Source organism: Sus scrofa, chromosome 9 (genome assembly GCF_054392235.1).
Source record: "Sus scrofa isolate SSC_HxYL_T2T_F1_AM1 chromosome 9, Sscrofa_HxYL_maternal_Yorkshire_Landrace_v2.0, whole genome shotgun sequence".
NCBI classification, from domain to species: domain Eukaryota; kingdom Metazoa; phylum Chordata; class Mammalia; order Artiodactyla; family Suidae; genus Sus; species Sus scrofa.
The window spans coordinates 128,483,947-128,508,912 of record NC_139391.1 but is presented as its reverse complement, the minus strand read 5'-3'; the positions used below and the strand labels follow the sequence as shown (position 1 = coordinate 128,508,912).

Genomic DNA, 24,966 nt, shown 5'->3' with positions numbered 1-24,966 from the left:
AGCATGTCAGTTCATTCCAAGGATTGGTGTATACAATGCCCAGGCTGCGATAGCTTGGTGACATTATGGTGGAATCCCACCTACTAATGGTCCACAGAGAAAATCGGAGATCATTGTCAATCTGGACAACGTGTCTAATTTGCAAGGAGTTGGAGTGAAGTCGAGATTAAGTGTTTTTTTTTGGGGGGGGTGGGGAGCATCTGTGGCATATGGAGTTTCCCAGGCTAGGGGTCAAATCAGAGCTACAGCTGCCAGCCTAAGCCACAGCCACAGCAACATGGGATCTGAGCTGTGACCTACACTGCACTGGTGGCAACGCTGGGGATTCCGTAACCTGAAGAGTGAGTCCAGGGTTTGAACCTGCATCGTGTTATCTTGCTCACTCGAGGATAACTTTCAAGGGGAAGATGAGCAGAAGGAAGTAGGAGGTGAGGGAGCACTTGTTGAGTACTCATTAGTACCATTTTATTTTATTTTTTGTCTTTCTGCCTTTTCTAGGGCCGCTCCCATGGCATATGGAGGTTCCCAGGCTAGGGTTTGAATCGGAGCTGTAGCCACTGGCCTAAACCGCAGCTACAGCAATGTGGGATTCAAGCCTCGTCTGCGACCTATACCACAGCTCACGGCAACGCCAGATCGTTAACCCACTGAGCAAGGCCAGGGATCGAACCCGCAACCTCATGGTTCCTAGTTGGATTCCTTAACCACTGTGCCACGACGGGAACTCCCTCATTAGTACCTTGTTATAAATGGTTTATCATTCAATCCTTTGAGGTAAGTGTCATCCCCCATTTTACAGATGACAAAAGCAAGACTCACGGAATTTATATAACTCTCACAAGGTCACATTGATTAATTATTAAAGTCAGGGTTCAAACTTAGGCTGCCTAGCACCAAAGCCTGGGCTCTTTCTTTCTTTTTTTTTTGGTCTTTTTAGCACTGCACCCACAGCATATGGAGGTTCCCAGGCTAGGGGTGCAATCAGAGCTGCAGCCACCAGCCTATACCATAGCCACAGCAACGTGGGATCCAAGCTGCTTCTGAGGCCTACAGCACAGCTTATGGCAACACTGGATCCTTAACCCACTGAACAAGGGCAAGGATCAAACCTGTGTCCTCGTGGATACTAGTTAGCTTCATTACTGCTGAGCCACGATGGGAACTCTAGCTGGGCTCTTTTTTCTCCTCTACAGTGTTTTCCAGCTCTCTCTCCTCCCTTTGGGTATGGAATCCCCACCAGGGAGAGCCTCCAGGGAGGGCCTAGTGTAATTAAGACATGGGGAGGAGATCTGGAGCTCTCTGCTCATAAAACCTCCTGGAACTTGGGCCAATCAAAAACAAGTAAACAACACCCTTCGAGGCCTAATTAATGCTCTCATACTTAGAATTTCTATTTTTTTCTAAAATGGCATTTCTCTGAGAAGTATACTTAACTAGGTGAAAGGTGAATGTTACTGCCTTTTTCCTTTGCTTTTAGCATATGATAATCTTTCTGGTCACACCCAGTCTCCTTGGTTGTTGTCCTCAGCACAGAGAGAGTGCATGTTTACCCAACCTTTATACCACATGGCTCTGAGCAGCACACGCTCTGATCTAGTCCAGGTCCATTCGGCAGAGGGGTGGATAGCCTTCCACCGACCCTTCCAGGAAACACCTGTCCTCCCCACATTCCCCTGGGGCCTGCGCTAGGGGCAACAGTGCTAGGATGAGGGCAGAGTGGGCAGCAGCTTACTTCTCCACAGGAAGTCTGAAAACGGTTCCCCACCTTCTCCGGGATGAACCTCAAATGCCTGTATTCACCCTTAATCCTCCCCTTCCTTCCTTCTGTCACTTCAAGCATTGGCTGCACATACTTATAACACATGTTTAACACTCAAGAGAAAAACCAGCAATGAGGATCTCATACCATAGTCCAAGACATAGCAATTGGTTGCTCAGAGACAAGTGTAGGTTCCAGGCACTCCCTCTATTCTCCTGTCCTCTTCCTGTCCTGAGGCTGGTGTTCCTCATGATTTTGTTTTGAGCATCTTCTCTTTTCAGTGTATTCCTTCTCCTTGTGCAATCTCCTTTTTTTTTTTTTTGGCTTTTTAGGGCCACACCTAAGGCACGTGGAGGTTCCAAGGCTAGGGATCGAATCAGAGCTGTAGCTGCTGGCCTATGCCACAGCTACAACAACTCAGATCTGCGACCTACACCAAGGCTCACGGCAACGCCAGATCCTTAACTCACTGAGCAAGGCCAGGGATCGAACCCACCTCCTCATGGATCCTAGTTGGGTTTGTTAACCACTGACCAGGAACTCCATGGTCTCCTTCTTTAATGTGGCAGTGATCACTTACATGCTGATGACCTTGACACCAGCACCCACCTGTCCACTAGGTACCTCTATCTGGAAATCCCTTGGGACACAGTGGGCACTCGATAAGTCATTGTTGAATGCATGGACCATCTAAACCCTAAAGATTTAGCCTCCGATTTGTTGGCTTTTATGGCTCCCCTTTCATAGTTGTTGCTTCATGAGGCAGTGTGGAGAGGCAGAAGGATCACAAGTCTCAGAATTATGGCTGTGTTCAGATCCTGATTTTGCTCTATAATCTATGTTTATTTATCTGTCTGAAGGCTACAAGTCAAGCTATGAGGTAGGCAGTATAGAGTCCCAGCCAGGGTTCTAGATCTGTTTCTGATGCAAGTAAGCTGGATAGATTTGGGCAAGTCTCTTTGCTTCTCTGGGCCTCCAGGGATAGTTGAACTGGATGATTTCCAAGGTCTTTTCCAACGCTTTCCTTTCAGTGTAAAGCATTGTATCACCTCTAAGATTTTTTTCCCCTAACTAATTAGCTGATAGTTTTTGCTGGGAGGGGTTATTATAAATCTCAGAAACTTGGCAAATGCATTCCGTTTTTTAATAGCTTTGCTTAGACCTCTCTGAATGAGCTTGAGAGCTAGTTGTTGGTTTCAACACTTCAACATTCAGGTTTCTGTCATTGTAGATGTGCACAGAGCAGGCTTAAAGATGAGGGTAAAAATATCCCATCCCACAAGACACCTATTTTTGTCTGACTCATCATTTTCCTTCTTCTTGAAAAAAGGACTGGCAAAAGAAGCTGTTGCCTAAGCACACAGGGCAAGTGTTTGTCTGCATAGGCAACTGTGCTTAAGGGAGCTGTAACTCCAGTTTGGTAACTGCTTGATGAGGTGCCAGATGCACAAAAGTTGCATCTAAATGAGTTGATATCTTTCTAAACATTCACCTTGATAGGTTCATAGTTATTCTAAAACTGTTTGGGGGTGACTATTTATTTACTTACTTGGCCGTGGCATGTGGAACTTCCTGGGCCAGAGATTGAGCCTGTGCCATAGCAGCAACCTGAGCCACTGCTGTGACAGTGCCAGATCCTGACCTGCTGTGCCACAGAGAACTCTTACTATTTATTTTTGATAGTAATTTAATTTACTTTTTAATCAAAGTGACATAGATCTTGAGTTGAAACAAGTCAATTGTGCTAAAAATACTTATCAGCACAGCAGTTCAATGGCCTCCTGACCACCTCTCCCACGTCCTACTCCTTAGAGGCAATTGTATTCAAATCTTTCAGCTCTTTATTGTGATATGTACTTCCATAGTTTTAAATCATATGCTCATCCTGCTGTCACTTGATTAATGATTTGACACTAATTTTTAAATTATACTGTAAATGAGGTATTAGATCTCTCACATCATTTCTTTCTCTAATGCTTCCAGTTCCTCCAACAGAGAATTAAAAACAATATTCAATGTTTAGATTGTGATGATCACTGAAAGACTGTTCATGTAAAACCTAAGGACTGTGATTTCAATCTTTTGCTTTTTCAGGTAATTCATAATAGCCTACTTCCTCCTCTTTCTCTTCCTCCTTTTCTTTCTCCCCTTTCCCTCCTTCTCTTTCTCCCCTTTCCCTCCTCCTCTTTCCTCCTCTTCCTCTACTTCCTCTTCCTCTCCTTCTCCTCCTCCAATTGTATTTGTATTTATGGCTAAATTCCCCTATAGCATTAAACATACTCCCTCTATGTACATTTTCACATGGTTAGATCAGGTGTCAATGGAGGATGGAAATAATTTCACATTCGTCTTGAAGCCTACTATGTGTCTAGCATCATTTTTTTTTTTTCCTGCAGCTCTTCCTCCAGGAGCTTCTGTCTTCCAGCTCATGTTTGGGCTTGCTCTCTGGGTTAACTGTGAATCTGACCACATGGGAATTCCCTTAATTGTCATCCTGATAATTTCCATCATCTTTCTCTTATGTTGCATCTCCTACTTCCTGGATCTCATGCCTTCCCCTTTCGTGGTTTACACTCTCATTTTGGTGGGGCACATTCTCTAAGAATTCATGAGGAAATGTACATAGGGAGTAAGTATTTTGAAATTTTGCTTACATGAAAATGTCCATTCTATGCTCATGTTTAATTAGGACTTTTAGTTTGGAATAGTTGAAAATAATTTTCCTTCAAAATTTTTTCTTGTCTCCTAGCTTAGTCTAGTGTTGATGTTGAGAACTCTGTTGCTATTCTTATTTTCCATTTCTTTGTCTGTAACCTATTTTCTCCCTGCAAGCTTTTGTTTATCTCTAGTATGTTAAAATTTCATGATTTTATACCTTAGTGTGAATCTTTTAAAATTCATTATATTGTGCACTTGATGGGCTCTTTCACTCTGGGACCTTTGATTCTTCAATTTCTTGTATTGGTTCTTTGATAATTTCTTCTCTATTATTTTCCTTTTCTTTTTCTTTCTGGAACTGTCATTGATTAGAAAAATTACTCTCTGGATTGATAATCTAACTTTTTAGTATCTCCTTATCCATCACTGTATACATTTTTCTCTTACATTTTGGGAGATTCCTTCAATTTTATTTTATTTTTTTACATCTTCCACTGAGTTCATTGTCTCTTTAGTTCTCAGGCACTTTTTTTTTTTATTTTCATGGTTGCTTTTGTTGTTTTTGCATCTTATTCTTGTTTCATGGACATAATCTTTCTTTTATCTCTCTGAAGATACTAATGATGCTAATATAGTTATGGTAGTTTTCTGCTTTCTGAATTGCCCCTGCTTCTTCCATCCATCTTGTTTGTTCTTATCTCCATCTTGCATGCTGAAGGGTTTCCTTAAGTATCTGAAGTTTCCGGGTTGTCTTCTCTTATTTAAGAGTGAGGTTTTTTAACTGGTAGGCCGTATTTTATAGTCATCAGGTGGCAAGTGGGCTTTTTCACACATAGCTGGTCATATTCAGAAGACAGAAAATGCAAAAACCATGTCTTTGAAACAGGAGTGAATGAATTAGTACAGTAAAAGTTCAATGATTTTCCATTTCATTTAGGGTGATTTTTCTTTGTTTCATTCTTGAACTTTAGGAATCATCAAAGGAATAATTATCTATTTAAAATTTGGATCTGGATGCAAGGTTGGAACTGTAGCTCCTGGAGCCTGAACAGCACCCTCTTTGGGGGTGGGAACAAACAACCAGCTGGAAAAGATGAAAGATTACTTGGATATTATGACGACCTAGGGGATTGGAATTACTGCAATTGTGTCAAGCAAGAGTGGGATATATGTGTGTGTGTATCTCCTAATGTTGTATTATCCTTCTGTTTGACTGTCAAGGGAGCAACTTCTTGCAATATCACGATAGGATCACTACTGTTGACTAGGAAACTATCTACAACAAGAGAGTCATGTGGAAATGGAGAAATAACAGATACCCCTGTCTTCAAATAAGTTGAAATTTCTTTTCCCTGCTCTGAAAACATGTTTTCAGATTTTAAAGGAAAAGGGCCAAGCTTGTGATCCCTCAATTCCAGTCTGACATGCCATGCAAATGCATCAAGTCCACCCAAAACCCAAGGGAAATGCCTTCTTTTTCATCTGTCCATTTCTTTACCCATCCAACCACCTATCCTTATCCTACTTACTTGCCAAGACCAAGTCTCAGAAGCTTTGCTTAACTATTTAATTCTATTGATTTCTCCTTTCCCTGAGTATCTACAGCATAGCCATTGACACCATGCATTCTAGCATCTAGTAATTCATAACTTAGATGGGCCTTCTTGATGAGTCAGCTGATAGAGAGTTCTGGGGGCTGAAGTGATCTAGGGAATGGACACTCTCAGTAATGGGTAGTCACATCTTCATTCCAGCCAAATGTTGTCTGGCAGTAATGCAGGTTAAAAGTCATATATCTTCTAGTTTTTCAAAAGAAGCCAGATATCCAGCTTTATATGTAGTCTTTTAAAATGATGTTTCAATTTTACAAACACACTGTGTAGAACAAACATAATGGGTATTTCATGCTGTAGGTTTATAGCCCTCTGACATAAATTTTATTCCTCTGGGAGGTGACGAGCTCCTTGAACTTATTGTTTCTGAATCCACCACAGCAGCTCCTGCATTAACCGATATGCATAATAGGTGTCTGATAGATGATTGGCCAACTCTGCTGAACACCACATCCAAGCCAAGAAAAATTATCGCTTCAGATGACTCTCCCCAGCCTATAGGTGGTACAAAGAGAAATCTTCCCCTAAAATTCACTTATGTATTAAAGCTCCCCACTATGCCCTCGAATCTAGTGGGTCTTGATGTATTTGTCTGGTAGGCGTAAATAAGATGTGTTAATGTGTTCTCTGCCATCTTTATATAAAACCCCCTCTCAACATCCACCTTCCATTTCTCTATAGCTACCACTAATAGTGTAAGCTCACTAAGTCTTTTTTTTTTATCCATCTCCTTTGCTTCTCATGCATCTTCCCACATACATACTCCTCAAGAATCTTTCTGAATACTAAAGCCAACCGTGACCTCTTTGATGTTTTGAGAGATGATGTAAATCATCCCTTCTCATCCTCTTATCTGACTTGAACTGGGATATAGCATTTGAAGCTGTTGATTATATTTCTCAAAATGCCTCTGTTTCTTAGTCTTTGGGTACTCTACTGCCTCCTGAATTATCTTCCTGGCTACATCTTATCAGGCTCCTTTTCCTGATTGATTCCTGAAATGCTAGTTTTCTGCATGTTTTATTCCAGACCCTCTCTCCTCTCCCTCCATGCATTCACCCTGAATGACCTTATCCTCTCCCATGACTTCCCCCCAACCTCCACCCCATGAAAGCTGATGATGCCCAGTTCTACCATCTCCGCTCCAGACTCATCAAATCAGCTGCCTTCTGGCAGTGTCTATCTCCATTGATACTTCAAACTCACATGTCCAAGGCTGAGCTCATCATCCGCACTCTGCCCTGGCTTCTCTTCCTGCATCTCTGTTCTCTCTAAGAGGCCTGCCATTCACCTAGTGGCCCACAAAGGGATTCTGCAACTCTCTCCCACTCCCAATGTTGGCTTATCCAGTAAGCATGAAAAAGCACATCCTGAAACACCAAGAAACAAAAGAAAACAAACAAACATGGTGCCAAAGAATTATTTGGAAAGAGTTTAGTACGTTAAAGAAGTATCAAAGTAGCCATTGTAGAATAAAATGGAACTTTAATGGAATCTTAGGGCTTTTGCTGTCTGCTACCTGGACTGCAGCCTCTTAACTAAGTCCTTTGTCCCATCTGCCCTTCACAGAGGACCTATCTTCTTCACAGAGGAAATGTCTGCTTCCTGTATGTCAGTCTCCAGCCTAAAATCTTTTCACTGTCACTTAGTACCTTCAAGAGAAGTTCCAATTACTTAGCCTAGCTGTCATGGCCCTGAACTCCCAGCTTCTCCTCACTAGCCCTCCTCAAATCCACGTGCTACTTCATTTCTAGTCTTTGCTCTGGATTGTCCATGCTTACTCCACCCCTACACGGCCCTCTTTGTCCCCATGTGCCCCAATCTGAGGAAGAGTTCTGCATGAGAAGTGAAAAAAAAAAAAGAGAGAGTCAAAATAATCAAAACCTCCCCAGGAAAGAAATGAACACCCTGCCCCTCCATCTCTTAAAAGTTTTTAACAGAGAAGTGCTCAAACATTGAGCCAGACCTCAGCCAAGAAGTCATTTCCTCTGTCCTTGGGATTGTCTTTTGGTCATGGCTCTTGCTCATCACATGCAGGTAGATGCATTGCTGGGGCCACATGCAGAAGAGGGCCTTTGTCTTCTTTCGCTCAATGCTCTGCTCAGTGCGAGCATCTTCACGTCATCAGCCACGAGCCAGCCTCTCAGCTGACAGAACCCGTGTCTGCTGTAAACAGGGCCCGGGAGAACGCTCTGTGCGCCTCTGGCCAGGGCTCAGTCTTGGCTGGAGAGGATGGCATTACTCACTGGAGCTGCCCCATCCTCTCCTCTCCCCAACATTGTTTGCCCATTTTCATGAGGGGGCTGAAATGGGGATGGAGGCAGAGGCGGGAGGACACAGAGGAGTGGGGCGGTTTGTTTTCTTCTTGGTGTGAACAATACAACATCTGTTCCCCAGCCTGGCAGCTGGACCAAAGTGAAATGATGTGAGCATTCATTGGCCTCTGGATCAGGGGGTGGAGTGGGAGAAGGAAGGAGGGAGGGGTGCGGGGAGGGCTGAAGCCTCTGTGGACAATAACAGCAGCAACACTAATGGGAATATCTTCAGTGCCACTTAGCAGGTGGAACCCACAGAGCTGGGTACCTTGATGTTCTGGCTGATCCACACACTGCAACCATGGTACCAAAGAGCCATCTGTGTGCCTTTTAAAAAGAATCGCCCAATTAAAAGCATAGTGTTTACCTGGTAAATATCTGTTTTGGCTCATGCACTTTGACAGAAAATGTCTTTGTTTACCTAAGAGTGAGGCTGAGAGAGGTGGAGAGGAAAGAGGTAGAAGGAGAGGTAGAGAGAGCACAGCAAGAGTAAGGAGGACCCACAGGCTCCAGGTTTGCCTCCTACCTTCCTCCCGTTCCTTCTTGTTCTCCGGTGCTGAGGGCTGTCATGCTTCAGAACTGGAGCAATGGGCCTCGTCTCTCTTACATCTATACTCACTCGTTTCATCTCATCTAGTGACTATACTTACCATTGAAATACTGACCATTTCCAATTTACACCTCCAGTGCTGACCCATCCCCAAACCTACTCCTCCACAGTCTTCCTTTGGTATGTTACTGGCAACTTCATCCTTGGTTCTGCTCTTCCTCTCGCATCCCACAAGAAAGCTGTTGGCAAATGGCAAATCCTGTGGACTTGACCTTCTAAATGGAACCCAGGGAGTTCCCATTGTGGCTCAGTGGTTAACGAACCTGCCTAGTAACCGTGAGGTTGTGGATTTGATCCCTGGCCTCTCTCAGTGGGTTAAGGATCTGGCGTTGCTGTGAGCTGTGGTGTAGGTCCCAGATGCCGCTCATATTCCATGTTGCTGTGGCTGTGGCTGTGGCTGGCAGCAACAGCTCTGATTGGACTTCTAGCTTAGGAACTTCCATATGCTGTGGGTGTGGCCCTTTAAAAAAAAAAAATGGAACCAGAACCTAATCACTTCTCCCCACTTTGACCACTGTCACTGTACTCTAAACCATCAGCAGTACTTACCTTGATCATGTCAACAGCCTCCCGACTGCTCTGCCTCCACCCACGTGCTCCCTTCCCAGCCCATCCAGTCTATTCTCAACACAGCAATCAGAGCAATCCTATAAAACTGTAGTTTAGATCAGGTCACTCTTCTGCTCAAACCCCTTCCAACTCCCCTTCTCACTCAGAGTAGAAGCCAACATTTTTGCAGTGGCCTGCAAGGTTCTCTGATTTCTCACGCTGTTAACTCTGCTTGGAATATTCTAGGCACACTCCCAGACTCTTTCTGAATTGCTCTGTTCTCTGATTGTCACCTGTCTTACGCTCTCATCTTTAGGCCTTCATCTCAGCATCTTCTAAACTCTTTTTTTTTTCTTCTTCTTCTTCTTTTTTTTGTCTTTTGTCCTTTTAGGGCTATGCCAGCGGCATATGGAGTTTCCCAGGCTAGGGGTCTAATCAGAGCTGTAGCCACCAGCCTATGCCAGAGCCACAGGAATGCCATATCTGAGCCATGTCTGCAACCTACACCACAGCTCATGGCAATGCTGGATTCTTAACCCAGTAAGTGAGGCCAGGGATGGAACCTGCAACCTCATGGTTCCCAGTCGGATTCGTTTTGGCTGCGACACCATGGGAACTCCTAGACTCCTTTCTTAGTTTATTTTTCTCTATAACACTTACCTCATCTAACGAGTTATATCTTCTACTTATTTATTTTGCTTAACGCCTGTTCCCAATGATGATATAGATGACACAAGAGTCTAAGACAGTCACCATACAGAATCATAAGAACTCTCCATTCCAGGTGCAACGAGTATTTTTTGTGTGTGTTTTGCTTGTTTGTTTGTTTTTAGGGCCGCACTGGCGGCATATGAAAGTTCCCAGGCTAGGGGTCAAATCAGAGCTGTAGCTGCTGGCCTACACCACAGCCACAGCAACGCAGGATCCGAGCCATGTCTGCAACCTATAGCTACACCACATCTTGTAGCAACACTGGGTCCTTAACCCAGTGAGCAAGGCCAGGGATCAAGTACACAACCTCACAGATCTTAGTTGGGTTTTTTACTACTGAGCCACAGCGGGAACTCCAGTGTTTGGTTTTATTCGAAGGAAGAATGTGCTGTTTTGTTTCTGGTTCCTGATTAGGTTCAGCATTTTTGTTTGATGTTTTGGGCCAAAGCAGTACATTCATCTCATGCTCTCTGCTAGGTCAGAAATGGAAAAATTCATCACCAGACTGAAATGGCTCACAATAGTGAGAGTGCTCCATTATTGCTGCCATGATAATTAGGATATGAAAATCAGTGACTGTAAGATTCTTTCACTGGGTTTTATTATCATCCATTTATAGCCTTTTATCATAGAAAACTTCCAAATGATTTCTTTCTTGTTAAAGTTCTGTCTAAACTGCATTGCAGTATATAATATAAACTAATCTTAAAAGGTAGCAATATTAACCTTGCAGTATTAAATCCATCCATAGATCAGAAGAAATAGGAAGAGGGTTGTACCCTCAGCTTTGCTAGTCAAGGCAACTATTTAATATAAAACCTCTTGGTTCTGTGTGAAAGGCTGACTGACCTCTGACTCATAGCTCTTCTATCTTAATTGCTCTTAAGACAGTTGCGGGAAGAAATGGTTAAAGGCGGTGGTAATAAAGGGGAGACACCTTAAAATTAATGACAGGTTCCAACCAAATGAAATAACAGTTAAGATTCATTTGGGAGTACATTTGGTGTTGCAGGTTTATTCTGCTTCGGCTGTTTAAAAAGAATCAGACATTTTATCATAGCTAAAAGTGTTTCTCTAAGTATTCTTTAAACATAGTTCTGGCATTTTGTGAGGAGAATGTGTAAGTTTATTGCAGCTAAAGGGATGTCAAGAACTCATCTAAATTTGATTACCAAATGACAGTCTGTCCAGTATTTGAAGACAGCTGTTATGTCTCATGGAAGTCTGCAATTTTCTTGGGTAAAGATCTTAGCTTCCTTCAACTATTTCTTCTGTGACAGGGCTGCCCCTTTCTGGGTAGGTGGTCCAGTTGTCATTCAGTGTGCTTGTTAACCTCGGCACCCAGAATTGAATTCACCATGTCAGACGTGGAACAACATTAAGTGGCACTTGTATGTTTCCTTTGGAATTTTGACTTCTGTAAATCCTAGCCACATCAGCATGAGTTTGTCAACCATATCACAGTATTGATTCAGAATATCTTGTAGTCAAGGAAAACCTCTAAAATCTCTGCTATTATTTCTTTCTCTTGAACAAGAGTGATTTTTAAAAACTTTTATTTTGAAACAACAATAGATTCTCAGGAAGTTGCAGAGATAATACAAGGAGATCACAAGTACCAGTCCTCCAGTTTCTCACAATGGTTACATCTGAACTATAATATAATATCAAAACCAGGAAATTGGGAGTTCCCTTTGTGGCTCAGTGGTTAACGAACCTGACTAGGATCCATGAAGACACGGGTTTGATCCCTGGCCTTGCTCAGTGGGTTAAGGATCCAGCGTTGCCATGAGCTGTGGTGTAGGTCACAGATACAGCTTGTATCCAGCATTTGGTGTGGCTGTGGTGTAGGCCAGTGGCTACAGCTCTGATTTGACCCCTAGCCTGGGAACTTCCATATATTGCAGGTGCGGCCCTTAAAAAAAAAAAAAGCAAACCCGGGAAATTGACATTGGCACAATGTGAGAGCATAGTTCTATGCCATTCTAGCTAATTTTTTTTATTTTATACTTAAAAAATCCAGATTCATTAAATAACAAACTCCGTATATAAGCTTCTTCAGATACCATCCTCTTTCTCATATATTGGAAGAATTTATACTGCCAGAGTTGAATTTTTAGAACTTCTCATTTCACTTTCCTCTCTCAAAATTTTTAAAATTGTTCCCCTGACAAAAACCCAACCAACTCACCCAAACAGAACAAAACAGCCAAACAAAATGACCTCCTCCCATATCAGTAAAATGTTACCACTATTCACTCAATCACTCAAACTAAAATTCTTAGAGACATGGTTACACCTCCCATTCAATTATACCCTACATCCAACCCATTGGCAAGTTCTATCAATTTTACTTTAAAAATGTGTCTCTAAGCTGACTCTTTCTTATGACCCCCACTACGACAACCCTGGTCTAAGCTGCCATTAGTCTGGCCTCCGCTGTGTCCTCTTAATTGGCTTCTCAGTACCACTCTTGCCACCCTAGCATCTATTCTCTACAGAGAACACAGAGAGATCCCTTAAAAAACTAATTTAAGCCATTAGCTCTATCCTTCTCCAGAAACTAAATACTTAATAATACAGCACTTACTATGTGCTGAGACTTAGTGCTTTACATGCATTAGCTCATTTAATCTTCAAAACAACCCTCTGAGGAAGGTCCTCATAGGATCTACCTTGTATAGATGAGGAATTTCTGTCACAGAGAAGCAGAGTGACTTCTCCAAGGTGACACAGCTATTATGTGGAAGAGCAGGATGAGACATGGGCAGGCTGGCTGGAAAGAACACATCATGCTGCTCTGCCTCGTGTCTTGGGAGGAAGGCATGATGCAGAGCCCATGTGTACAGGGTGGGAGTTATGGTCCACCTCCTTGAGGAAGGATTATTTTTGTAAATAAATTGGAATTCTTCTCCATGGGAGATTCGCTTCTTCTCCATTTAATTATTCATTCAGTCATTTATTTATATAAGTATGGACCCAGACATTTATTTTATACCTATTTACATTTATAATTCAGTACGACTTTATTTTGTTGCTAAATTTATTCCAGTTTTGGCCATTGGGACCCTTTCAGTTTGCTCCTGTGTCCCTCTGACATACTGTGGGTTTTGGGGGTTGGTTTGTTTGTTTATGGCCATACCTGTGGCATATGGAATTTCCCAGGCTAGGGGTCTAATCAGAGCTGCAGCTGAGGCCTATGCCACAGCCACAGCCACAGCAACACTGGATCAGAGCCACATCTGCAAACTATGCCATAGCTTGTGGCAATGCTGGATCCTTAACCCACGGAGTGAGGCCAGGGATCAAACCTGTATCCTCATGGATGCTATGTTGGGTTCTTAACCCACTGAGCCCACAATGGTAAGTCCAGTTTTTTGGGTTTTGTTTTTGAGATTTTCCTTACTTTCTGGCACTGCAAGATATCTCAAGCTTATCTTGTTTATTTCCTGCGCTAGTTCTAGGATCAGCCAATTCTCCAAAGAGTTTGCTCTATTTTTTAATACCACTCAACAAGCCTTTTTTATTATAAACTTATTTGTGTATTTGCTTTTTGTGCCTCTCATCCCTGACTCCACTGCAAGTTCCATGAGGATGGGAACTTTGCTTTATTCAATTCTGTGTTCTAGCCCTAGTGCTACATCTAGCAATTCTCAGTCAATTTTATATCTATTCAGTCCATTTTGTTGAATAAGTTTCTGATTGTGGGGCCAGTGGTCTTTTTTCTCTGAACTTCAATTTTCTCTCTAGAAGTTGGGAATATGCAACTCACCAATGACTTGTTTGCCTCTTCATAACTATTTTTTTCCTAAAGTTTTCTTCGCCTCCACAATCCTGGTGACTCGTTACTTGCTGATCAAAATTAAGCCTGCTATTGCCTCCTCGATTTGGTGTGCAAGCATTTAGAGAATTTCTGTTTTTAGAAAAATAATGAGACTTCCAGTCGATTTCCAGGTAACTGAAAACAGTTCCTTATCACATCCATCCCTTCCATGCTGTGTTAGAGTAGCATCATTCTCAACCCAGCCATGTTGCTACTACTGGTTTTCCTTGTCTTCAGACTTCACCTAAATGTTCACCTTAGGGTTTTCATCTTTGAGTTCATGGACATTCAAGACTTGCTGTATCTGCTAGATCCAACAAAATCTGCAGAAACCTACCCTCCAATGGTCCTGTTGCAGTTACCAGACACTGTCTACTAAGTCTCTAGAAACTCTTGAAGTTTATACTTACATTCTTATATGTGAATTTCTAGGTTATTTTGTTACTTAAGCTCTGGTATTACTACTGAACTCTACTACAGTAATCCTTCATGATCCATGGAGGGTTGGTTCCATGAGGCCCTCGAATGCCAAAAGCCAAGGATGCTGAAGTCCCTTACATAAAATGGGGTAGTATTTGCATATAACCTAAACATATCCTCCTGTACACTTTAAATCATCATCAGATAATTTATGATACCTAAAACAATGTAAACACATTGTAAATAGTTGCCAGTTTGTGGTGAATTCAAGCTTTGATTTTTATAACTTTCTGGATTTTTTTATCAGAACATTTTCAATTTTCACTTGGTTGAATCCATAGATGCAGAACCTATGAAGGGCCAAGGGCTGACTACATGCAGGCTCTCTTCTCAGTTTTTTATCTCTATGATCTTTCTTTGCTGCTCCTAATAGTGTTAATAGAAACTGGTTTCATGCTTTCATCTAGGGATGTCTCCCCACTCTTCACATACTAGTAAAGTAAACCCCTTCATATAAATTAGTATCCCTTTTGTCACTGTCTTCCTGTTCTTATTAGGCTTCTTCTAACTTTAGCCAAAATTTCATCTTCTCTAATTAGCAATACATCAGGATGCTAAATTCTGGGATTTGAGGTTGTTGTATTTGGCTTTTTTCCAGGGCATTTTCTTAGGCATCTTTTCTCTCCCTATATTCTAAGGTGGACTTGGAAGCTTGACAGGGATAAGGGCTAGGGATAAAAATTAAGTAGGCAAGAAGTATGTGAAATGCCAGGGTAGGGGTTAACCTGTTAGATGGAATGGCCAGGGAAGACTCCACTGAGAAAGGAACTTTGACTAAAGTGCTGAAGGAGGTGAGGGAGTGAGCCATGTGGTTATCCGAGGAAGAACATTACTGACATAGACAACAGCAAGTACAAAGGTCCTGGGGCAAGAGAAAGTCTGGCATGATCTAGGGATAGCTAAGCAACCAGCGTGGCTAGAGCCAAGTGAGGGTAAAGGAAATTAGCAAGAGATGAGATCAAGGAGCTAATGGAAGGGAAAGCAGGTCATTAGATCACAGTGAGGACTTTTGGTTTTTATGTTGAATGAGTGATGGCACTCTAGTAGAAATTGTGGATGTGTGTTTATAAGTGTGTGTGTTGGGGGTGGTGCACCTATCTAGGAGCTTACATCTGGGAAAAAGCTGAAAAGGTAGACAGGAGCTAAATTTTACCAGACTCTTCCTTTTCAGTGGAGAGCAAAGTCATTAAGCCGAGGAGAGAATGCAGGTGTATAATAATGGCCAGCCTGCCATATCCTATCCTGTGAGAATGTAATGGACCGTTCTTGACTGGTTTATTGACAATTCCTAAATTTTGCAGATGGGGAAACAGGGGCAGAAAAATCATGAGTAACCAGAAAAATTGGCCAGGTCTTTTTTTTTTTTTCTTTTTTCCCCCTTTTTTTGGTCACCCTGCAGCATATGGAGTTCCCAGGTCAGGGATCAGATCTGAATTGCAGTTGTGACCTATAAGACAGAGCTGTGGCCATGCCAGATCCTTAACCCACTGTGCTGGGCTGGGGATTGAACCTGCGTCCCAGCACTCCTAAGATGCTCCTGATCCCATTGCACCATAGTAGGAACTCTGAGCCAAGTCTTTTGACTGCTAGCTCTGCACTGTCTCTAGCTACCACTTCCTTCAGACATTTGGCTCTGGTGAAATGTACCAGATAGTTTAACCTGGACCTGGCATTAGAATTATCCAGAAGAGGGATTTCAAAATATGCATGCCTCAGCTTGTCCCTAGGAATTCCAGGCTATTTGTTTTGGAGAGAGAGCCAAGCATATGTATTTGAGAAAGCCCCCAGGTAATTCTGATGTGCATCCCGATCAAGGAACCTCTGTGGAAGAATTGGTCCACTTTAATTGCTATATGATACAAATTAGTGAAATTTATGAGAACCCTATGTTGGCTCTTATAAGAAATGGAAATTAATAAATTAAGGAAATTGAAAGACGAAGGGCACTTGGCTGCCTTTAAATATAGTTTCTTCTCAGGGAGAATGTCACTATTATGAATTTTTCATCATTCAAAGAAACTGGAGCTAAAAATTGCTTTTATACCATCTGTCAACAGTGAACAAGTTGGTTCTGGGCTGCACTAGATCTCTCTCAATGCATTCCTCTAATAATCAGTGACACACCTTTGAGTAGTGGCCCTTCTCGAGTGCCTCTGTGGGGCTGAATACATTTTTATATTCTTAAATTTTAAACAAAAGAGGTGTAGGGATTTATAAATTTTAATCTTAAGAGGGCAAAAAAACTAAATCATATTTTTTAAAATTTGTTTGTACTTCCAGGCTGACAGATTGACTCTTTTAGTGGACAAATAACTTCTCTAGGTTTCATCTGTCTGATCTGAGTAGACACGTTAGGAAAATAAGGGAGTAAAGAAGACTATAGAAGGTATTTTAACATGGGAACTGGGAGCTCAGATGCTGGATCAGGTAGTTCTGACCTTAATCTGGCTCTATGCCATGTACTAGCTTTGTGAATTGGGATAACTAGCCTTGGCTTAATCATCTATAAAATGTAGTTGGTAAAGGCATCTATCCCCTTGTATTTTGCAGGGAATGAAAGATAATGTTAAGTAAAATGCTTAGCGCAGTACCCAAGTCATAGTTAATCTTTAATAAGTGATAGCCCCTACTAACTTTTTCATAGATTCTGAGACACATCCTGCAATTGAGATAATTGCCAGCTTTTTTCTTTCCTAAAGATACATGACTTTTTCCAGATCAGTTCTATCTTAGATTTGATGAAACAGGTATTATTGCTCACTAGAGTACACCATATCCAGTGGGTTTAGCAAACACAAATTTGCACATAATAGTTTATGGATTAATTCCTAAAGTTTTGTTTGAATAACTTGAATAGGTCCAGAAGACATCCGCTTATATTAGCAACTGTGCCAATGTGTCTATTGAATAATAAGAAATTTCTTTCAAATGCATTCCAAAAGGCCACCTTTTAATTAATTCACAAAGCCTTCGTCCAAGTAATTCAAATTGATGGTTATTTTTCACATCCATAAAAAATGATTTTTTGTAGGCAGACAGTGGCCACCAACTTTGATCTGAATCTACTGAGGACAACATAATGGTCTTTGGTTGCAGCATGTGAGATTGCCTTCAGAGAGAAAGGGGAACTGATGAAAGTGGGTTCCCCTCATGGTGGGTTCCCCTCATTCCCTGCTCACAGCTGACCTGACTCTGATTAAGAGTCCTTGGAGACACCTTGCCGAGACCGCTGTAAGGATGCAGCTAAGGATATCTCCATCTCATAAAAGGTTCAGTGTCCCGTTATGAAGAACCTTCAGAAAAAGCTTCTCCTAGTTTTAGTATCAGCTTTTGTTCAGTTATTCAACAAACATTCACCAGGGCTCCTCCTCAGTGCCATACTCAGTCCTAGGGGTTACAGACCAGGTCTTGGGCTCATAGACTTTCTGGAATGCAAGAGACACATGATAAACATATTGTCAAGTAAGTGAGTTAAAATTTTTCATGTGAGAAAAACTGAGCAAGGTGAAGCAGGCCCACCTTGGGCTTGGGGGAAGAGAGGCTGCTTTCAAAGTGGGCAGTAAGAAACCACTTCTCTGGGAATGGAACTTTGAGCCCGAATGGCAAGAACAGGTCGGACATGTGAAGATCTGAGGAAAAAGGAAAAACAGGTGCAAAGGTCTTGAGTCAGGGATGACCTTGGTGTGTTCATGGGTCAAAAGGGAGACCAGGGTGGCTGATATGAAGCAAGGAAGCAGAGGTGATTAGCTGCTGAGACTGAAGGCCTGAAAGGACCTGGGCATCAGGATTTCTAGGTGGAGGGGAAGCAGCTGGTGCTGAGAACACACCTGGGCTGCTCTGCCGTGTGTACCTCTGGGCCTCGTGAATGGATATCTTAACCCGCTTCCTTTTCTCATCTCCCCCTCCTCTCCCTCTTTGGGCCAGATTCATGACCTTTGGTTAATGTCTTGGAGTCTGTGTTGTGCATTAACTTCTTTCCTGGCACCATCTTGTGCCCAATTCTGTGTGTCCTTTTTCTTTCTCTCTAATACTTCTTGGTGTAGATAACTGGTTTATCTTTCGGGTAATTCGCTTTCCACCTTGTTTTAGATGAAGAGGGGTGGACGATGCATCCATGCATAAACAATGGTGGAGGAACAGGGGCTGGTGACATCTTCTTCATGAAGTCATCAGAACAAGATGGACTTTTATCTCTCCAGCTGAACTTAGAAGCTGGATCCTCTGTCTTTGACTTTCTGCTCCTTGGGTCTTAGTGTGAGGCTATGGATTTGGAAAGGGCTACAGTGGATTCATGTTATTTGCAGTCATTATATTCTATATAGTCTCAAACACTCAATTGAGGAATATTGAACCACTTCTCCAGAGGAGATATAGGGTAAAAATTGAAGAAACTTCTGGTCCTACACAACTTTTGTATTAACCAATCAATAATACTTATGTTTTATGGATGTTTCTGTTTAAAGAGCCCTTTTTTTATTTTTTTGGGGTTACTTAATGAATTTATTACATTTATGGTTGTACAGTGATCATCACAATCCAATTTTATAGGATTTCCATCCCATTATGGGTGTTTCTGTTTAAAGACCCCTTTCTTAGTATATATTGTTGATTCATTAACATTGAACCCATGGCCAACAGCATGACAACTCATGCCTGAACAAAGCTTATATAACACACGTATGTTCCCTGTAGGGCACATCATAGCCTTCTTGTGCTTAGGAACTTAGCACCATGCTTGGGGACCACTTCAAAGAGTGAAATCGTGGACAAAAATGTGTAAGACATGTCACTAAATAGACAATAAAAAGCATTGCTCTTCATGATATGAGAACTGAAACAAGAAGGCAGAGCACAACCTAGTTCAACCCTAGCTGGGAACATGCATATCCAATGACTCAGACTTTTCTCCATCCTACACACTTTGTGAAGGAGCGGGACGGTGCTGTTAGTGGTGATTTGGGGATTACAAATACATTTTAGTGAGTAGGCAATTTTCAGATACAGAATCCGTGAATAAGGACTGGCATATATTAAAACAATTTTTTTTTTTTTTTACTTTTGAAGTAGACCGCGGTAATCCCAGTATTGTGACGTATGTCAGCAAGACTGAGAGCTATTTATTCATTTATTGGACATATAAGGACTTCAAGTAGGATGCATATTTGCCCTAATATGAAAAATTCAGTTTATAGTTCAAGTTTATATGTACCAAGAAGCTGAGTGGGTCAGTCCCTAAAGTCCTGGTGCATGGAGGTATTTTCACTGCTTAACAACAACCAGCCTATGCAATTGGGAACCTTTGGCAGATGGATGTGAAAAATTGTTCCTCAATGTTTTTTTCCTAAGGAAGTTAAGGAACCAGAAATTCTGATCAAAGTGGTCTGTTGGGTAAAAAATTCCTTGAAACACCATGGTCAAGAGGAGAATAAAACGTTCCAGCCTCTTAAATAGACAGTACACTTACTCTCCTGAGAGTCTGGACCTCACAAACAACTGGTCTTGAGAGGGCTGCTCAGAAGGGGTGGGGCACAGAAACAGGAAGCAAGAACTGGGCTCTTTGAACTCTTTCTTCTTCTTTTATTTATATTTTAATTAAAAAAATTTTTTTAGGGCTGCAGGTGCGACATATAGAAGTTCCTAAGCTAGGGGTTGAATCGGAGCTATCGCTGCTGGCCTACACCATAGCCACAGCAATGCCCACTGAGCGAGGCCAGGGATGGAACCTGAGTCCTCATGGATACTAGTTGGATTCGTTTCCGCTGTGCCACTGTGGGAACTCCCCTATCATGGCTCTTCTAAACATGTTCATATATTCTAGGCAAACTGTCTTCCTTGCTATCTGCAAAACATAATTAAATTTTCTAACCCCATACCATTATGCATCTGCTACTTTCTCCTAGGTATGCCTTCTTTCCATCTCAATTATTTTTAACAACATGTTTCCAAATTCTCCACAAATAGATGTTGTTTTCTCATCCCCAAACTTCCTCAGCACTTTACCTTCGCCTCTAGAGGAATTTTACATGTTTTTCTTTACATTAATTTTTTTGGTCTCTTTCTTACTATTACTCCCCATTCTATAGGAACATAAAACTTCCTATTTCCCATAATCCTTAAAGGAGGTCTTGCACTGCAAAAATTCTCAATAAATATTGATAGAACTTGGAGGATGTTCTTAACTATTCTGCAGTAGTTCATGAGCCACCTCTCTAGGGAGGAAAGGAGAAGAGAGGGAGGGTTGCCACCAAGAACTCATACCTGAGGCCACCTCAAGAGGTATAAGAGGGTCCAGATCAAAATGGAGAATGCACTCCAGGTCCCAGACACCTAAGAGGCCACAGTCCGGTCTTAGAGCTTGGAGGAGATGTATGTAAACTCTCTGGAGTGAAGTGTCAGAAATAAATGGAAATGTCAGGAATTTCCCTCATAAGTTATCTGGAGTTGCTGTGGACATCATGGAGCGTTGTGGTCTTCATAAACCCTTGGCTAAGGGGTGATTCCGGGTGTGGTAGAGTCACCCCAGACTGACCACAGTCCCTTGGCCATCTCTAGCTCTTGGCTGAATCAGACTTGAGGTTTGGAGACGATACACTGGTCAGAGACCTCATGTTGTTGTACCTATCCTGTTCTTCCATGACAAACTATTATCCTAACAAAAAAAAAAAAAAAAAAAAGGAAACATTTAGAGTAGGTGTGTGACTAGGGGAGGGGCAGGAGAGAGTCACTTATAGGATCTGTCTAGGAGAGTGGACAGACAAAGGCCAGAGGTCATTCTACAGGCAGTAAAGGAGCATATCTGTTTTGCTTTAACATAACTATCTTTCTCTAGAGCTATTGCTAACCTGAGCCAAAATTGCCTCCATCCACTTATCCATAAAGACTTACTGAGTGCGGGTGGGGTGCCAGGCACTCTTCTGGGCCTTGGGATATACTGTTGACATGATAAGCATCTATCCTTCCAAGGCAACCTGGGCCTTCTGCCTGTGGTGACCACAATCTGGTCACTGTTCCCTATTGCCCTTAACTTGGTGATTCCTTCTTGAATATCAGACAGTCATCCTCAGTGAACTGTACACGGACTTCATGAAGGAGGAGCTGGGCGAAAGCAGGGAAAGAGCTTGGGTACGTCTTGCAGTACTCTCTCACGTACATGTCTGCTGGAGAGAGCTGATGCCTGTGCGGCTGATTCTACATTGGCTTGGGCCACCTCCAACCCACTGTGTGTCCTCTTTGCAAACTTTATGTGAGCTTGCATGCAAATGTTTCAAGTCATCACCTCTTTCTCCTTCCCACTTAGCCCTGAAAAAGTGTAGAAGGCATATGTCTTCTTCCTTATTTTGCCTTTCAGCCTCCTCCTTACAGCTGGCCTCTGCCACAACTGGCAGCAGAAGTGCTGACCTATCGTGAGGAAGGCTTTCTGGGGGACATGGGGCAGCAGCAGCAGGAAGTACAGGAAATCTCATGAGACCGTGTGTTCTTGAACACTTGCCCGTCTGCTTCTGCCGATTCATGAGGTAAGGAGAGGCATCCAAGTTACTGGGGATGTAACTGAAACAGAGTCCTAATTCTCAGCTGTCTGAGGTTCACCCATAACTGGCAAAACAACCGCAGGGTGCAACTGTTAGACTCCAGCCACAGCCTGTGGCTATGGTGCTATGTGTTGAGATGCTTTGGATTCTAATGGGTCTAAGCACCCAGCAGTTAGAACCAGCAGTGAAAGGCCTAAGGCAAGGCTTTCTCTGCAAGCCTTATAATGTGCTGGCTCACACTGAGACCCTGGAGTCCTGGGGTGGTCACGTGAGAGGGGAGTCTTGGTGGTCTATTTTCATGAGTCAACAAGGTGGCTGCTTTCAGGGCAAGGGCGAGCAGTCTGGGTGGTGGATCAGAGCTGAATTCTGTGAGTCAGGATGGGGCCCTCTGACTGCTCTTGCACTTTTCTGGACAATTTAGTTAACTGATCACATACAAATGTGAGCTCTGAGATGAAGATACTGTCCCCAAGCCTCAGATTCCCAAAGCTTTCATCACTTTTATTAAGAGAAAGGGAAAGACAGAGAAAAAGAAAGCGAGAGAGAGGAAACAAGATACACAGAGAAAGAGAAAGCAAAGAAAGAATGGGGCTTTCTCTGCCACATCTTTGGCAAGTGTTGTTTCCTGATACGGGAAGGTCCATTCTTAGAAATGGCAGGGCTTCATTGCCAGGGTTTGCTGAAAGTGCCGCTTTAAAGCTGGAACAGAAAGACTGGCCCCAGGCCAAATGCTCTGACCCATCTAAATCCACCCAGGCACATGCCCAGCTACCGCACCCTGTCTTCTGCTTATGGCCATATCTCAGCCTCTGGTGCACACCTTGAGAGCTAGAAATTCTAGGATGTTTGCCTCTGTCTTATGTACATCAAACTCACTGAGCCAGACACAGCAGCTACTTTAGAGACAGTATCTAATGAACTCAGTGGATGACTTCTTCAAGCAAGTTGGCAGGTCCACCTAATTTGAAGACTGACAAGCAGGTCCAAATATGACCAGAGACCAGAGATGGGTCCTTGACCAACCATCACCAACCTAGGATTCTAAAACCCCCTTTGCTACTTCTCTTGTCTAAAGGGGAACTCCTCCCAAGACTGAAAGTGTAGAGAGCAGAGCTGGGTATTGTCAGCCACTGGGTGGATCACAGCCTGGAACAGGGCCTGCCAGTCAGGGGACCAGGACTGAGGTCCCAGCATTGTGCTCAGGTGAAGGTCATCACCTGGCTTGCCCACTGGCCCTGCTGATAAGGCCCCTGACCTGCTTGGAGCAGGGGTGATGTTGTTCCTAGACTGCTCCACATTTGGATGGAAAGTGTTAAATCTATGCAATTGATGATAGATCTGAATTGTTAAACTTCCAAAGAGGTTCACTTTTCTCCCCCCAAATAGGAAGGAAAAAAGATATCATTATCCTTGTCCCAGGGCTTCTTCCACATATTTTGGATTCCTCATTCTGGCAGTTGAAAACTTCTTTCTCTGACAGTTGGGGACCTTTTCCCTCCAGAGAGCCATTCCATCTGCCTGCTACTGGTTGATGTACCTTGGACCTAAATAAATAAATAAATTGTGTACAGGACAAGATCTCATTCTTCAGGATCAGGGCAGGGGGTCAGAGGTAAAACATGCATAAATCTGTCCTTCTCCCAAGCCATGAGCTCTCTCCTTGGATTAGCCTGGAGCGTTGAATAGCCATGGGTCATCCCAGCCTTGTGGAACTTGATCAGTGACATAACTGTGCTCTGCTGCCAACAGTCCCTCTCTCTAGAAAGACGTGGGGTACTTGTGAGAACTCTCATAAGCTGCTGTCGGACCCTGGAGTAGATAATACCCACCTACCTTCATCACAACACTTGACCCTTAATCCTTCGATGATGCCTTTATCAGATGTTTCTTTTTTTCAATCTCTGGGAGACTTTTGCAACTCCAGTTTCATCTTCTGCTTTCTCTTACCCTGTGTGTTTGGGCATTATTGTCTGGCATGTCTTTTGGAGCAAACTTTCTCATCAGAGTTATGGGGTAAAAAGTAGACATTCTTCAGATTGACTCCTTTTCTAGGGAGATTAGGCAGGAGTCTAATGTAAATAGACAGGCCCAAGAGAATGTTTTGTGTATGAGTAGCTCCCAGACCGTCTTGGCTGCGATGGGCGGGGGATGGAGCTCGACCCAAAACCTGCTGAAGATTTATTCCTCCCCACCAAACCCCTGCCTCACTGCACAGTGAACTGATGGCTCCAAAGAGTCTGTCTCCCACACAGTCAATATGGCCTCCTGCAGCAGACTGCTGTGGCTTTGAAGATGTACTCTTTGTGTGTGGCCGCGACGGAGGTAATCACTAGAAATAAGTCAAAAAAAACAAGCTCCCATTCTATCATGGACACTTCTTTGTGAAGGCAAACTGAAAATGGAGGTGAGGGGATATAGGCTACATCGATGAGGTCAGGGAGTGAGAGGGAAACAAGGGGAAATAAATTGTATCCAGGACATTTGGGCCCATTCACGAGGATGCTGTGAGATGCAGAGAGATGGGGGCATCTGCGTGACCCTTAAATGGGCTCAGATGGCCCTGTGTTCATTCCACATCTAAATTCACCTTGGACCTAGGAAAGAGTTGGACTTTTATTGTGTGTATTTTTTTTTAACATATTGTATTTTTTAAGTTAAAAATTTGTAAGCATTTTAAAAATTGAGTTTAAGATTTTGTGTAGAGGAACATGCACCTTTGCTAAGTCAGAATATATCTCTCGAGTGCTTCAGGGTGCACTAAATTTAGCAGGCTCTATTAATACTGTAGCAAAGGTGAATCACTGAGGATGAATGCTATGAGGTGTGGAAATCTGGTCTTCTCCTCAGCTTCTGGAACATTCCATAACAAGAGACTAACTTGGTCCCAGATTCTTAAGGGCCAATGGATAAAGGAGTTTG

General features: G+C 42.7%; 1 long non-coding RNA gene across 2 annotated transcripts in view; it reads left to right on the top strand.

Moving 5' to 3' along the window:
- LOC102162221 (uncharacterized) overlaps positions 1 to 24,966 on the top strand; it is a 173,655-nt gene that overhangs the window by 21,442 nt on the left and 127,247 nt on the right. For both annotated transcript variants that reach the window (XR_014816393.1, XR_014816395.1), the window contains exon 2: positions 21,867 to 22,032. This is a non-coding gene — a long non-coding RNA (uncharacterized LOC102162221). The remainder of the gene's footprint in view (positions 1 to 21,866; positions 22,033 to 24,966) is intronic.